This window comes from Triticum urartu, chromosome 1A, assembly GCF_056163025.1.
Source record: "Triticum urartu cultivar PI428250 chromosome 1A, HENAU_Tu73, whole genome shotgun sequence".
Classification (NCBI taxonomy): Eukaryota; Viridiplantae; Streptophyta; class Magnoliopsida; order Poales; family Poaceae; genus Triticum; species Triticum urartu.
Window position 1 is genome coordinate 26,031,866 of NC_141873.1, and position 14,119 is coordinate 26,045,984.

At 43.6% G+C, this 14,119-nt stretch overlaps 1 protein-coding gene across 1 annotated transcript in view; it reads right to left on the bottom strand.

The window, feature by feature from the left end:
- LOC125543363 (uncharacterized) overlaps positions 1-14,119 on the bottom strand; it is a 93,290-nt gene that overhangs the window by 22,495 nt on the left and 56,676 nt on the right. The window lies entirely within an intron of this gene.

Consider the following 14,119-nt stretch of genomic DNA (forward strand, 5'->3'; position numbering starts at 1 on the left):
GTTTAGATATCCTTTTACTCCAGTGCTTGAGTTCATATCTTAGCATTTTAAACTTGCGGCAGAGCACAGTGGCAGCATTTGTAGAGTTAACTGGTCTATTCCAAACCTCTGAGACTAGCTCCATAAACCCCGGGTGCTGCACCCAGAAGGATTCGAACCTGAATATATTGCTTTTTGGAATAGTAGTTTCAATGGTCACTACACAGGGAATGTGATCAGAGACTGGCTTCCCGAGGGGTTTAACCAAAGTCTTTGGATATGTGATAGTCCAATTAGTGGAAGTTAGAAACCAATCCAATTGTTCAAGTAAAGGTTGTTGTTGCATGTTACTCCATGTATATGCCCTGCCCTTAATTGGTAGTTCAATAAGTCCCTGAGACCGTATAAAGTCATTGAATGTGATCATGTCATTAATGTTACCACCTGGTTTATTGCGATTAGAAGGGCTTCGTATGTAATTAAAATCGCCAAGTAGGAGCGAATCTTCAGAAGAAGGAATGTTTAAGTTCAGAAGCCAATTTGTGCAATCCACTCTGAGATCACCTTGACAGGGTCCATAAATGTTCACTAGGGTCCATTCTTGGGCCGATTGTGTGGATTTGAATTTAATTACTAGAGCGAATTCTTCCTCCATAAGTACCGTACCTGTGAAAAATAGAGCTGTTCCAAATGGTTGCAATACCTCCAGAGGCTCCTTGAGAGGGAATATAGGCATATTTATCGAATCTTTTAGGACAGCAAGACTTAAGGAACATATTATCAAAAGAGGGCTTTTTGGTTTCTTGCATGAAAATCACGGCACATCCACTAGAGGAAACAGCATTCGATAAGGCCAAAAGCTTAGGGTCGGAGTTCAGGCCCCTGACGTTCCAACAAAGCACATTCCAGTTCGAAAGAAGTACCATTTAAAAGCTAGATAAGAAACAAGAGGAAATTAAGCATTGGATGGGCCACCCTCCTGATCAGCGAGAAGCACCTCTTCAGTGAGTTCTTCAGGGGGAATGGCACACCAAGTGGATCCAATCTGCTGTATCTCCTGGATAGACAGTGGTGGGGGCACTTCAGCATCGTGGTCGTCAGATAATTCAGTTATGACAACTGCAGAGGCCATATTTGGGATCACTCTTGACTTCACTTTGGAGGTCTTGGCCTTGCTATCAGAGATGAGAGGCACCCTGAAGCCGTCGTACTTGTTCGAGCGGTTGCTGCGGTGAACCTGCATGACAGAGATTGGGGCTTTGTTTTTACCACGCTTGCCCTTAGGCACTCCAGCAGAGGAGGTCCCAGGCACCGAATCTGAACCAGTCAGCGCTAAAGCATCAGAAGGTGCCACCAGATCATCATTGAGCTCAGTAATTGTGACAGTGTTGGCCTGAACATTGAGAGCTTCAGTGTCAGCAAGAGACCAAAGGTGCGTGGAAGTGCCATAAGTACCTGCAGCATCAAAGGAGGTGACAGTAGCAGAAGCAACTTCAAATAAAAGTAAACCAAACTCAACAATATTGATAGCAACCACTCCTACAAGTGCCTGGAGCCTATATCATGCATCAAAACTACTTGGAACCATATAAATTTGACATCCAAGCTCAAGAACAGGGTCACCTAGGTAGCAAAAATTTGCAATGAATAAAGCACTAGAACAAAAACTAATTGGACCAATGGAGGAGTCACATACCAAGGAACAATCCCCCAAGCAGTTTTGTGGGAGGTGCTTTGAGCAAGGAGATCGAAAATGGCAGCAAAATGAGCTTGGACTCGGGTTTGAGCTGGATAATGGTGTTTGTGGGAGGAAGAAGGAGTGTGTGGGTGCAGGAATAAGTGGAGGAGGGCCACCGTGGGCAGGCGGACGCGCCCAGGGGGGTAGGGCGCACCCTCCACCCTCGTGGCCAGGTGGATGCCCCTCGTGATGTGTTCTCAGTGCCAAATATTCTCAAATATTCCAGAAAAAAAATTAAATTTCAGGGCATTTGGAGAACTTTTATTTTTTGGGGTATTTTTATATTGCACGGATAATTCAGATAAGAGACAGCAAATATTTTTTATTTTATTTAATATAAATAACAGAAAGTAAAAGGAGGGTACGGAGAGTTGTGTTTTCTAAATTCATCCATCTCATGATCATCAAAAGGAATCCACTAACAAGATTGATCAAGTCTTGTTAACAAATTCATTCTGACTAACATGGAACCGGAGAATTTTCGAAGGACACTAGGTTACCTCAACGGGGATATGCACATCCCCAACAATAAGAATATCATATTTCTTCTTGACGGTAGGAAGAGGAAATTCAAGTAAATAAAAGCAAGGGGTTGTTTAGGTAAAGAAGCAATAAAGTTAGTATAACGAGTATGGAAAAGTGGTGGTAGGAGTTGCGAAATTGTCCTTGAGAAATTGACAACGTTACTAGACCGATAGCAAGTTTTATGTGGGAGAGGCCACTGCTAGCTTGTCATCCCTGACTTGGAATTCTATACACTTATGATTGGAACTATTAGCAAGCGTCCACAACTACTAACATTCATTAAGGTAAACCCAACCATAGCATTAAGATATACTGGTCCCCCTTCAATCCCGTATGCATCAATTTCTGTGCTGGGTTGAAGCTTCTGTCACTCTTGCCCTCCAATACATAGTCCTATCAACATACAACTAACCCTATGGTGGGATCCACGCGCGCGCTCATATGATGGGCACCAAAGGACAGCAACATAAACACAAGCAAATTAAATCAATCATAGTAATTCATCAACCACTGATAGGACAACGAAAATCTACTCAGACAACATAGGATGGCAACACATCATTGGATAATAATATGAAGCATAAAGCACCATGTTCAAGTAGAGGGTACAGCGGGTTGCGGGAGAGTGGACCGCTGTAGATAGAGGGGGGAAGGTGATGGAGATGTTGGTGAAGTTGGCGGAGGTGTTGGTGTAGATTGCGGTGATGATGATGGCCCCTGGCGGCGTTCCGGCACCACCGAAAGCGAGGGGAAGAGAGCCCCCCTTCTTCTTCTTCTTCTTCCTGGACCTTCTCCCTAGGTGGGAGAAGGGTTTCCCCTCTGGTCCATGGTCTCCATGGAGGCGGAGGGGCGAGAGCCCCTTCGAGATTGGATCTGTCTCTCTCTGTTTCTGCGTTCTCAGATTCTGCTCTTTTACCGTTTCTTATATTCCAGGAGATACGTAACTCCGATTGGGCTGAAATTTTAACATGATCTCTATCCGGGTATTAGATTTCTTGTGTCGAAAGAAGGGCGTTAACTGCCTTACGGGGTGGCCACAAGGGCCCAGGGCGCGCCTGACCCCTGTGGCGTGCCCCCTGCCTCGTGGCCCACACGGGCATTGTCTCGCGTTGAATTTTCTTCCCAAAAATCACATATATTCCAAAAAAATCTCTCTCAATTTTTATCCCATTTGGACACCGTTTGATATGGATTTACTGTGAAACAAAAAACATGCAACTAACTGGAACTGGCACTGGGCACTGGATCAATATGTTAGTCCCCGAAAATAGTATAAAAAGTTGCCAAAAGTATATGAAAGTCGTATAATATTGGCATGGAAAAAACAAAAATTATAGATACGACGGGGACGTATCAGGAGCCCACCTTTGCTTCTCCTCCTCCTTCTCCTTCCCCCTTTCCCCTTCCAGTAAAAGGAAAGGGGGGGCGAATTGGACTAGGAGTCCCAAGTCCAAGTGGGACTCCCCCCACTTCGCACGCCCCTAGGCCGGCCTCCTCCCCTCTCCCTCCTTTATATACGGTGGCAGGGTGCTGTCGTGCGGACGAAACTCTCCCTCGACACTTTGCTGGGTCAAGAGTTCGAGCGAAGTCATCGAGCTAAACGTGTGCATAACTCAGAGGTGCCGTACGTTCGATACTTGATCGCTTAAATCAAGAAGATGTTCGACTACATCGACCGTGTTAAACTAATGCTTCCACTTTCAGTCTACGAGGGTATGTGGACACACTCTCCCCATCTCGTTGATATGCATCTCCTAGATAGATCTTGGGTGATAGTAGGAATTTTTTAGAAATTGCATGCTACGTTCCCCAATAGAAAAAACATCATGAATTATGAAAATATTCTGAATTAAAAAATTATTGATGAATTTGAATGTTCAAGAATTTTATAAACGCAAAAGCTAATTTTCGAACGACAAAATCTCTACTCCTAAAGGAGGAGTTACTAGTCTCGCCTCACTTTCAACCATCCTTATATTTTGTCTGTGAGCGTCTTACATGCGACATTTCGCTCAAGCGCAACCAATCTGGGCTGGCCCATTTGACGCATGCATGAACTTAATCAAATTGGCACTTTCGCAAAACAAAGGTCATGCATTAACTCATTCAAAATCAAATCTTAAGAAATTCTCAATCAAATGTACAATTAGCAAAAACAACATAATCATTAACTCATTCAAATCAAGCGACACTTTCCCAAAGTAATGCTAGGCATTGACTCATTCAAATCAAATCTTAAGAAAATCTTAAAAAAAATGGACATTTAATAAAAAGAACATCATGCATTAATTCATTTGAATCAAATCTTAATAAAATATCAACTAAATCCAAACTTTCCATGCCTTCCATTACTTATACCCAAATCAAATCAAATCTTGCCAAAAAAATCAACTATAATCATGCATTGGCTTAGGAAGGTGGGTGGCCGAAGGCAAGAGTGGGTAGGTAGAGAGCGGGAGAGATGTTGGAGGCGGGGGACTAGGGTTGGGGGCGAGGGCGGAAACCCTAGGGCATCGGGCGACAACTTTATTCGGCTGGGGCGGCGGTACGGCAGCCATCCAGTGGCTAGCAGCGCACACGCACGTGGGATGAGCGGCACATGCAGAGGCGGGATGGCTCCTGAGTTGGGCCGACTTGCTGCCCACTAGCTGATGTGCTACTCTGTACTCACTCTACTACCCCTTCATTAGTCGCTCTCACTCTACTTACTTCCCGGCAGCACCTCTATCGCACACGCGCGATGGCCCATATTCCCTCACTAGTAGACGCTCTAGAGCTAACGTTTCACTCGACGGTTTCATTTTTCTTTGGTCCTCGTTCGACTGTTTCTGATCGCTACTGTATCTACATTTAAAATATGTTTTGAAGTTGAAAGAATGCTCTGCAAGAAAATCTTCGTGAATTTCAGGAAATATCGGTGAATTCAAATATATATATTTGAATTCAGAAAGTGTTCCTTTATTGAAAGGTTGTTCATGAATTTGCAAAAATGTTCATGGATAGAGGAAAATGTTCGTGAATTCAACAAAAATCATGAATTTGAAAAAATGTTCCTGAATTCTAAAAATAATCATGAATTTGAAAAGTATTAATGAATCTGAGATTAGAAGATATTCCTGAATTTTAGAAAGTGTTCACAACTCAAAAGAATGTTATGAATATTTGAAATGTTCATGGACTCAATTTCTTCTGCAAATTTTAAAAATGTTGACGAATTTGAGAAAATATTCAAGAATCAAATAAAAGTTAATGAAATATGAATCTAAAAAAATCTTCAAGAATTTAAAATAAACAACGGAAGGAAAAAATAAAGAAAGAATATAGAAAATAAAAATGCCAGAAAAACTAGGAAAAAAACCAATAGAAAGAAACATAGAAGAAAAGAAACCCGAATCAAGGAAGGTTCGAGAAGCTTACCAAGAACGGCGGGAAGCTCATACAGGAGAAACCATAAGATCAAAGTATAAGTCACGTAAACACCGACATGACAAAACTGAAAAGATAGAAGAACATATCTAAGCTTGACATCAACGCCCATCACCTGCCTCTAGCACCACCACAACAACCACCGAAGAAAAGAATGAAAAATCACCTACGCATCCGAGCTCGGCGTGGCTCCATCGTTGATATGCAGCTTTGCGGACCTACATTGCTGATATGCACCCAGCGTTTGAGGAGGGTGTGTGTCTCTTGTGTATCAGTCGTGGTGCGCCATAAATAGGATCAGTGTCTCTACTAGGCGTTGGATGGTCATCTGCCACCTATAGCTTGTTGGGCTGGCCCACGCAGTGCTCTCTCTCTCTCCTAGTACTCTCTCTCTCTCTCTAGTTCTCTATCTCTCCCACTAAAAAATATGGATCATGTTTGAAATTAGTTGGTGACATATGTGCTACCCAATCCAAATTATTCAAAAAAGTTCGAGATCCAAGCCACACAAAATATTCAACATTTTAAGTTTTATATTTATATTTTGTAGAAATATAAACACAATTATTTATTTAATAGGGTTGAATATACCAATCTGTGATAGATGGTTCCAAAGATCTTGGAATAGTTTTGGTTCCTTCCTAATAATATTGGAAGGCTAAATATAGTCTTTCAAGATATTCCGCCAAGTGAAAGTCCCTCAATATAAATAGATCAAATATCTATATTTTAATTTAACTGGGACTTTTAAATATTGTTTGAGGATTTCCACCATTCCAACCTATGTGATCTTTTGGCTGAGTCATATGCACATATGCAAAGTTTAGGCCAAAAATATCAGGTTTCAACCCCTTTAAAAGATGAGGGTTAGAATTATTCTTATTTTGAAACTAACATTAATTAAATATGATGCTTATGAGATGTTTATGATACACATCTAGCTAATTAATACTGCTAATCTAGCTATGGCTATTAAAATAGCCCACATCCCAGCTGTTGCATTTGCAATGGATTGGACTTAGGAATAATATTCTTAACTACATGCATTGGATAAATCAATGAATTTCTTATGTTGATTGTCTTGCCGATGAAAATGTGGCAGAAATGAGGAGGAAAATTTGGCGTGAAAATGAGGGTGGCAAATGACTGGGAGAAATTGGCGAGAGACTAGGTTTGAATAAATTAGCGGGAGAAATAGGTGGGGAAAATTGTTGAAGAATAGACATGAATAAAAGGGTCGTAGAAACAAGAGTGATATACTGGCGGTAAAATAGAGGAAGACAAATGAAAAAGAAAGGGTGGAAAAAATGAAAAGAAAAACGATAGGAAAATGTCCGAGCAAAATTAAGTGTGGAAGTCGACCAAAAAAATAGGGTAGGATAAGTTAACGGGATAATTGGTGGGAAAATCTAGCCGGTGAATTGGGTCAGGAAAAAGAACCGGATACATCGAAGGAAAAGATGGCTAGGAGAAATGAGCGGGAGAAATCGGCGAGAAAATACGGCAATAAAAATGAGCGGGAAAAAAGGGTGGGGCAAAACGGCGTGATGAAAAGGGCAGGAGAATGACTAGAAGTATGACTGTAAAATATGGTATTATAAATAGCGAGAAAATTGGTAGAGAAAATAGGGAAGGAGAAATGAGGGTAACAAATTGGCGGGAAAAAGGGGCGAGAAAGGAGCAGGGAAATGGGAAGGGAAAATGAGAGGAAGAATTTTGAGGGAAAATAGGGAACAAGTAATGAGCGGGAGAAATTTGTGAGAAGATAGGATGGGAGAAATTCTGAGAAAATAGGGTGGGAGATATCAGAACGAAAAAAATTGTGAGAGGAATGAGAGGGTAAATCTATGGGGAAAAGGCGTGACAAATGAGGGAGAAATCGGCTGGGATAATAGGGGGAGGGGAATGAGCAGCAGAAATTTGCTGGGGCAAAGGGTTGAAGAAATAGACAGGAGAAATGGAAGGGATAAATGAGACGTAGAAATGAATACTACCATGGTTTCTGTTGTAGTATTAGGAAAACAATAAGGTATCTAGGATATGCGCTTTCCACTAGAGTATCTTAGTATACATACTATTTGTTGTGAAGAAAAATTAAATGACAAGCATACCGTGTGGACATGTTGAATACTTTGCAGGCAGTTAGCTGATAGTTTCACTGAAACAATATTTGTGTACTTTATTGAGACAATTTCAGCACATGACCTCCGGTGAGTCAATTAATCAATTTTAATTAGTGTCCAGATTAAGTACCAAATATGCTAGTTCTTTCAGTAAAGCCTCGCTCTTAGGCAACGCATAGGTACAAAAGAACTCTTCAACTCATCACATTCGACATCGACTGACCGACGGAAACTCAAATGGATAGAGAAGTAATTATATTTGCATACACATTTTTTGTAATAAAAGTGGCTAGGAGTTTATTTTATAATGGTAGTTCTAGCGGATTCCCATAAAACCCACCCCGCCAGTTAAAACGAAATAGTAGATAAGAAATTCCAATGTGAAACTAGTGGGGTATCATAAAAATCCGAAGCAACTCTTCCGTCTTAACTTCTTGTACATGAAACTTTCCTGTTAGCACAACATGCCCCCCCCCCCCCCCCACCTCGGTTGGCTCGGTTCCCAAAAATCTGGCAAAACTGATAAAGGTAAAGGAGTATTGCCATTTGTGTTCTGTGGCATGCAATAGGTAATACTGAGGAAAATTAACATACAAGTCTCATAGTTATTGCTTGTGTTATCTTTCATACGTAGTTATTATCTTTTGTGTTCCGTGACATAGTGATTTTATGCTATTGGATCTTATGCATCTATTTTCTTTAATTGAAATAACTATGAACCTTAAAAACTGTAGAAATATTTGAAAACACATGCATGTAGAGAATTATATGGATTAGATATCTATGAAGAACCTCCACTGTGATAGGTTACCCCCCTCTCGCGAGCTAACTCTTGTTGTTATGTCCATTCTAACTAGGGTCTAGAAGAAGTCCTAAAAAATGCCGGTTCTTTTAGGGTGCGTTTGGTTCACGAGATAGCCATCCAAGGGACAGGGATAGCCATTTTTTTACTGGATAGCAGCCGTTTGGTTTGTGGGCGAACTGGGATGAGATGAGATAATGATAGCCATATGCTTGGAATATACCTCTGAAATCCGGCTCCACGCGCACGCAAAAAAGTCGCGGACATGCCCATCCACCCGTGCGCAAACGAAACGTTTTCTCCCGCTGAGGCGCTAAACTCCTCGTAATCAGTGCATGAGCGTCGTGTCTGTGTGTGTACTTGGTGTGAGTGAGCCGCATCGATGACTCGTGCCCGGAGACAACCATCTTGAATTCTTCTCCCCAACCAAGAATTCAATGCACCTTTTCATTTTCTTATTTTGCTGGGAAAATGCACTTTTTTCAACTCTAGGGATACTGCATCTACCGACAAATTGTCCTATAACATTTGGACAGACATACATTTCAGCCGGTCTAGTGCAATCAAATACATGTCAGGAAGGACATCCAGAAGCATCTCAACAGTTGAGCTTTCAAGTTCCTCATCTCCAAGCAAGACATTAGTGCATATACAATAGAACATAAGCGTAGAAGTTGTGGGCGTGATACCTTGTTGCGTACGTGATGGATGATGTCGTTGCTTCAACCATGGAACCAAATAGCTCAGTTTGGAAGGCCGGTGAGTGAGCCGCACGCATTGCGACACATATGGTGCCATCAGGCTAAGGTGGATCCCACTGTCAGAAGGCAGCACGGGAATAGGCTATTAGATAGGGCCACGATGATGCATATAAAGGTGATGTATCCGCTATCAGGATTTTCTCTCTCCACAAACTTATTCCCTCTCCCAAACTTGAGCTATCCCCAACTATCGCTCGCCATTGACCCTATTTGCACTTGGCATATAACCATTATAAAAACAATATATACAAACATAGTGCAATTTAAACCTCTATCCACAAATCGCGACACACTTTTTACTACTTGTTAGCCTTGTAAATTGCACCATATGGTTTTTGCTGCTACGTCCAATTTTTTTTGCAACCCTATTACCAATGTTGTATGAACTCACAAAGGTTCAAAATATTATCTACGATTACAATTTTGAATTATATAAAATGACTTTTTTTAGAAGTGAAAATCATAATATGTTGAAAATCATGTCAAAGGCCATTTGCACATTCGAATCATCACAAAATTACACCGTTGTTGCCGTTAAAAATATGATTTATGAAGAAGGTTTTGAGTAAGGTAAAATGGCATTTTTTAGTACTGAAAATAAAAGTATGTTGAAAATCATGCCAAAGGGCATTTGCACATTTGAATCGCCGCAAAATGACACCATTGTTGCCATTGAACTAAAAAAATAAGTACATCCAAATCTAAAAAAATAAGCTCATGGAGAGAATGGTATTATTCTCAAGCCTAGGTCTGTGACTCTTGTTTTGCCGATGCTAGGGGTGGGCCGGGTGATGGGAAGCATTGACCAGCATCCTACCGAGTTGTTGAATGACCACAGGTGTTGTCCTTGGATGAGTTGCAGACTGGGTACACCCCTGTGACACAACGAAAAAGACACCAAACATCTCCCCCACACGCCTCCCCTCCATGACTCACATTGAGAAGAGCAATGTCACCGGTGTCCCACCATCGTTGCAAGCATTGCTCTGTCGTGATATATTGCCGTTGCCCGCCGTCAGCCCATCACATCAGTAGCATTGTGTGGATTGTCATGTCTTTCTGGTTCGTGTTTAGTAGGCCTTTGCCAATGTTGTCCACCAGGTGCTACCTTTGGAGTAGTTTTTGCTAACTAGTTTGCGCATCCATGTATAAAGGTTTTTGCTTGGTTGTTGTCTCTTAGAAATAATCGTATACGGCCTTCTTCTCAATTGGCTCCTCCGGCATTGGTTTGGCATTGTGTTTTGGCTTGTCTGGCTTTCGTTTAGCATTGTGCTTGTTGATAGTCTTGCTCTTCTTACTTGGCTTGTTGACAAGCACATTGATGACGTCCTCATTAGTAGTCCTGCTGAGTCGACAATGCTTACCGTTTGATACCTGAGCACTAGCGGCGTGCCCTTTAGTCACAGATGACGACCAGTGAGATACCATGAGTGATGGCGTGGCCATGTGCGGCTGCCCGAGCGCATGGCTATTGCTCGCCGCAATAGGGAAGTAAGGTTGATGATGCACCTACTGTGGCAAGTAGGGTTGATGGTGCGCCATCGCCATGTACTGCTGCTGCTGGAGTACATGGTCAATGCCCATTGGGGCTTCTTGCCTCACCACATCAGGGAGGAACTCTTGCCTAAAATACGGCACGTATGGCAGCTACTGGACCATTATAGGCATACTGTTATACATCAGCAATGCAGGAGGAAACTCTTGATGGTACGCCATGTATGGTTGTCGCTGATTGATCCTCGGCACATGCTCACGAGTTCTTCCCACCTTGTGGCGTGGCGCCACCACAGAACCAATTCCTTCTTCTAGAGTAGCGAGGCTCACCTTCTTGCCCTCCCTAACTTTCTCCATTTGATCTTCCTTTTTCTCTTGAACCCGAGACGCGTCTTCATCCTTGCTGTTTTCTTCATCCTTGTTAAGGATCTCCTCGTCCTCCTGGATGGACTCGGAGTCATGGGTTGCAGACACAGGGACGCCGGGGTGGGGCTGGTCGCCGTCGGGGGTTGCGGTAGGGTACACAGGCGTGCTTGGGTGGGGCTGTTCATCGTCGTGAGTAGAGGAGACGGACACGGGGACGGGGACGATGGGACGGGGCTGCTGCTGCATCTGGCGGAACCGGAGGGAGAAGGAGGCGTGGAGGGAGGAGACATGGGCATCGATATCCTCCCAGGTGAAGGGGAGCCGGGCATGGAGCGGCGCGCAGGCGACGAGGCGGTCGAAGGTCTCCCGCAGGCGCCGGCCCGGCCTGGCCAGCCTGCGACATCGCCACCATGGGAGAGGCAAGAGATTGGGCTGATCGATCGATGGAGGGTTTCCTCTGTTGTGACTCAGTTTTACAAAGGGAATATCGCTAGCAATACGAATCGGTGACGCATCCGTGTCCGAGTCGTAATAAGATGAGAAGAATTGGTGGCCGGCATCCAGCGGCAGACGCACGGACGAGGTGGGCAGGGAAGGAGGCGAGGCGCTCGGGAAAAGGCAAGGGAGAGTCAAGAGGAAGGGGAGGAGATAGGGCGACGTAGGGCTGGACACGAGCCGAGCCGAGCCGAGCTTGATCCGAGCCTGGCTTTGGCTCGCTCTGGAGTGGCTCGGCTCGGCTCGGCTCGCTCAGACAACGAGCCTACTTCAACCGGCTCGGCTCGCTTTGGCTATGGCTCGGCTCAGACCGAGCCGGCTCGTAAGCCAGTTTCTCCCAGAACCATTTAATAGTACAGACCTCTGTATATAGTGCATATACTTGATTTTTTGCGGCAATTAAACCTATATTTTGGAAAACAAACAGTTTATACTACTAAAAATGAACAATCCAGCAGTCTATTGTTTTAAAAAATGGTCATAGTAATGAAAAATAATGTTCTTATATGAATTCTTCTACAAAAATTGTAACAATGGAACACATATGAGAGAAAGATTTGGGCACCATTTCTATTGAATTTTGGACAGCACTTCAATTGAACTTTACACAAGAAAACATCAAATATTGACAGCCAAACAAGGAAATTTTGCATAGCATAACACTTCACTTTGACATAAAACTAAGAAAATGTTGACAGCCAAACAATGACTAGCGAAAACCACATAATACAAAGTTCATAGTTCATCACAAGTTCACAACAACATTGTTGAAAGTGCATGGTTCATCACAACATCATTCAAGGTCCATAGTTCATCACAACAGCGCACATAATTCAAAGTTCATCACAACAAAAGAAATGGCACGAGATGATCACGTTGACCTCAACAATCCACATGAGAAGATCATGTAGACATCCATCTTCAAAATTGCAAGAGCAACACCCACATGGTGAATATCTACATGCAACACAGATTTGTAAACTTGATATTCTCACTATGTCAAGATAGGAAAACTGAGACATGTAAAAACATTAGTTACCAATTGTTGTCACCCCCCACATCAACAATCTTGGTCAACTTGATATTCTCAACATCGTCCTCCTCATCTTCATCCCTCTCCTAATTATTTGTAAGTTAGCCACATACAAGAAATAGACAGAAATCATAGAAGAAAAAGATAGGAATCATACCACCACATTGAAGTCCTTGTGAGAACCTTTGATATAACTAGCACCGCACACCAAGGCTTCCACCATTTCTGGTTTCAAAGAACTTCCCCTTTTGCTTGTCCATTGCCCTTCCCGTTCCCCTTCTGCATCCCCGAGACCGGCAACTTTCTCTTCATAATGGAGTCCAACGTCCTCTCTTTCTCCTTCTCCTCCCCACTCGCCTTCCCCTTTTGCTTGTCCATTGTTGCGACGATAGGCGTCTGCACACATCAGCAAACAACAAAAAGTCAATCATCAACAACAGTAAACTAATTAGACATGGAGTCTATGTAATTTTCCAGCAAGTAGATTTTTTTTCAAGCTGCTATGCTATAGCAAGTAGATCATCAACTAGTTCATCAACAACAGAAAACTAATTACACATGGAATCAATGAAAATTTTGATCTATCCATCCATTCTGCACTACAACTCCATCCATCGATGATCCATCCATCTGTTGCTGCTACATCTAGCTGTACAGACTACAATACATCCATCCATGATCCACCCATCTAGCCCTACATCTACCTGGCTACGTCCATCGATCCATCCGTCCATCCATCCATCAGATGTGTACTAGTGCAGACAACTACGGCTAGGGTTTGGGAAGTTCGAACTACATGACTACATCCACGGATCCATCCATCCATTGATCCATCACATGCGTACTAAGTTCAGAGAGCTGCTGCTAGGGATTGGGATTTGGGAACGAAGGAAGTACCTGCTCCGGCTCGTCACGTTCCGCAAGAAACCAGGGGAGGCGCGTCCGTCTACGTCCGGTGTGGTGAGGAACGGTCGCGCCGCCCGTCGCCGTCGGTGCCGGGTTGGCGAGGAAGCGCGGAGTCGCTCGTCGCTGTCGATCCAGATTTGTGGCATGGCGAGAGAGAGGCAAGGCGGCGCAGAGCAGAGAAAGGGAGAGACGAGAGACTGGTTGTGGTTGCTCTGCCCTAATGCGCTAGCTATTGTGATCGATGGTGGAATTGGGCTGGGCCGCAAGCGAGCCACCGAGCTGGACCGGCCGAAACTCGGCTCGGCTCGGTCGCGAAACGGGCCTGTTTTCAGACCTCGGCCCGCTCGATAATCCTATCGAGCCGAGCTGTAATGGGCCGAGCTGGAGCGAGCTTCGGGCCGAGCCGAAAAGCTCGCTCGTACGTCCAGTCCTAGGGCGACGGGCACTGGCGGTCCCCGGCGGCGCGACCCG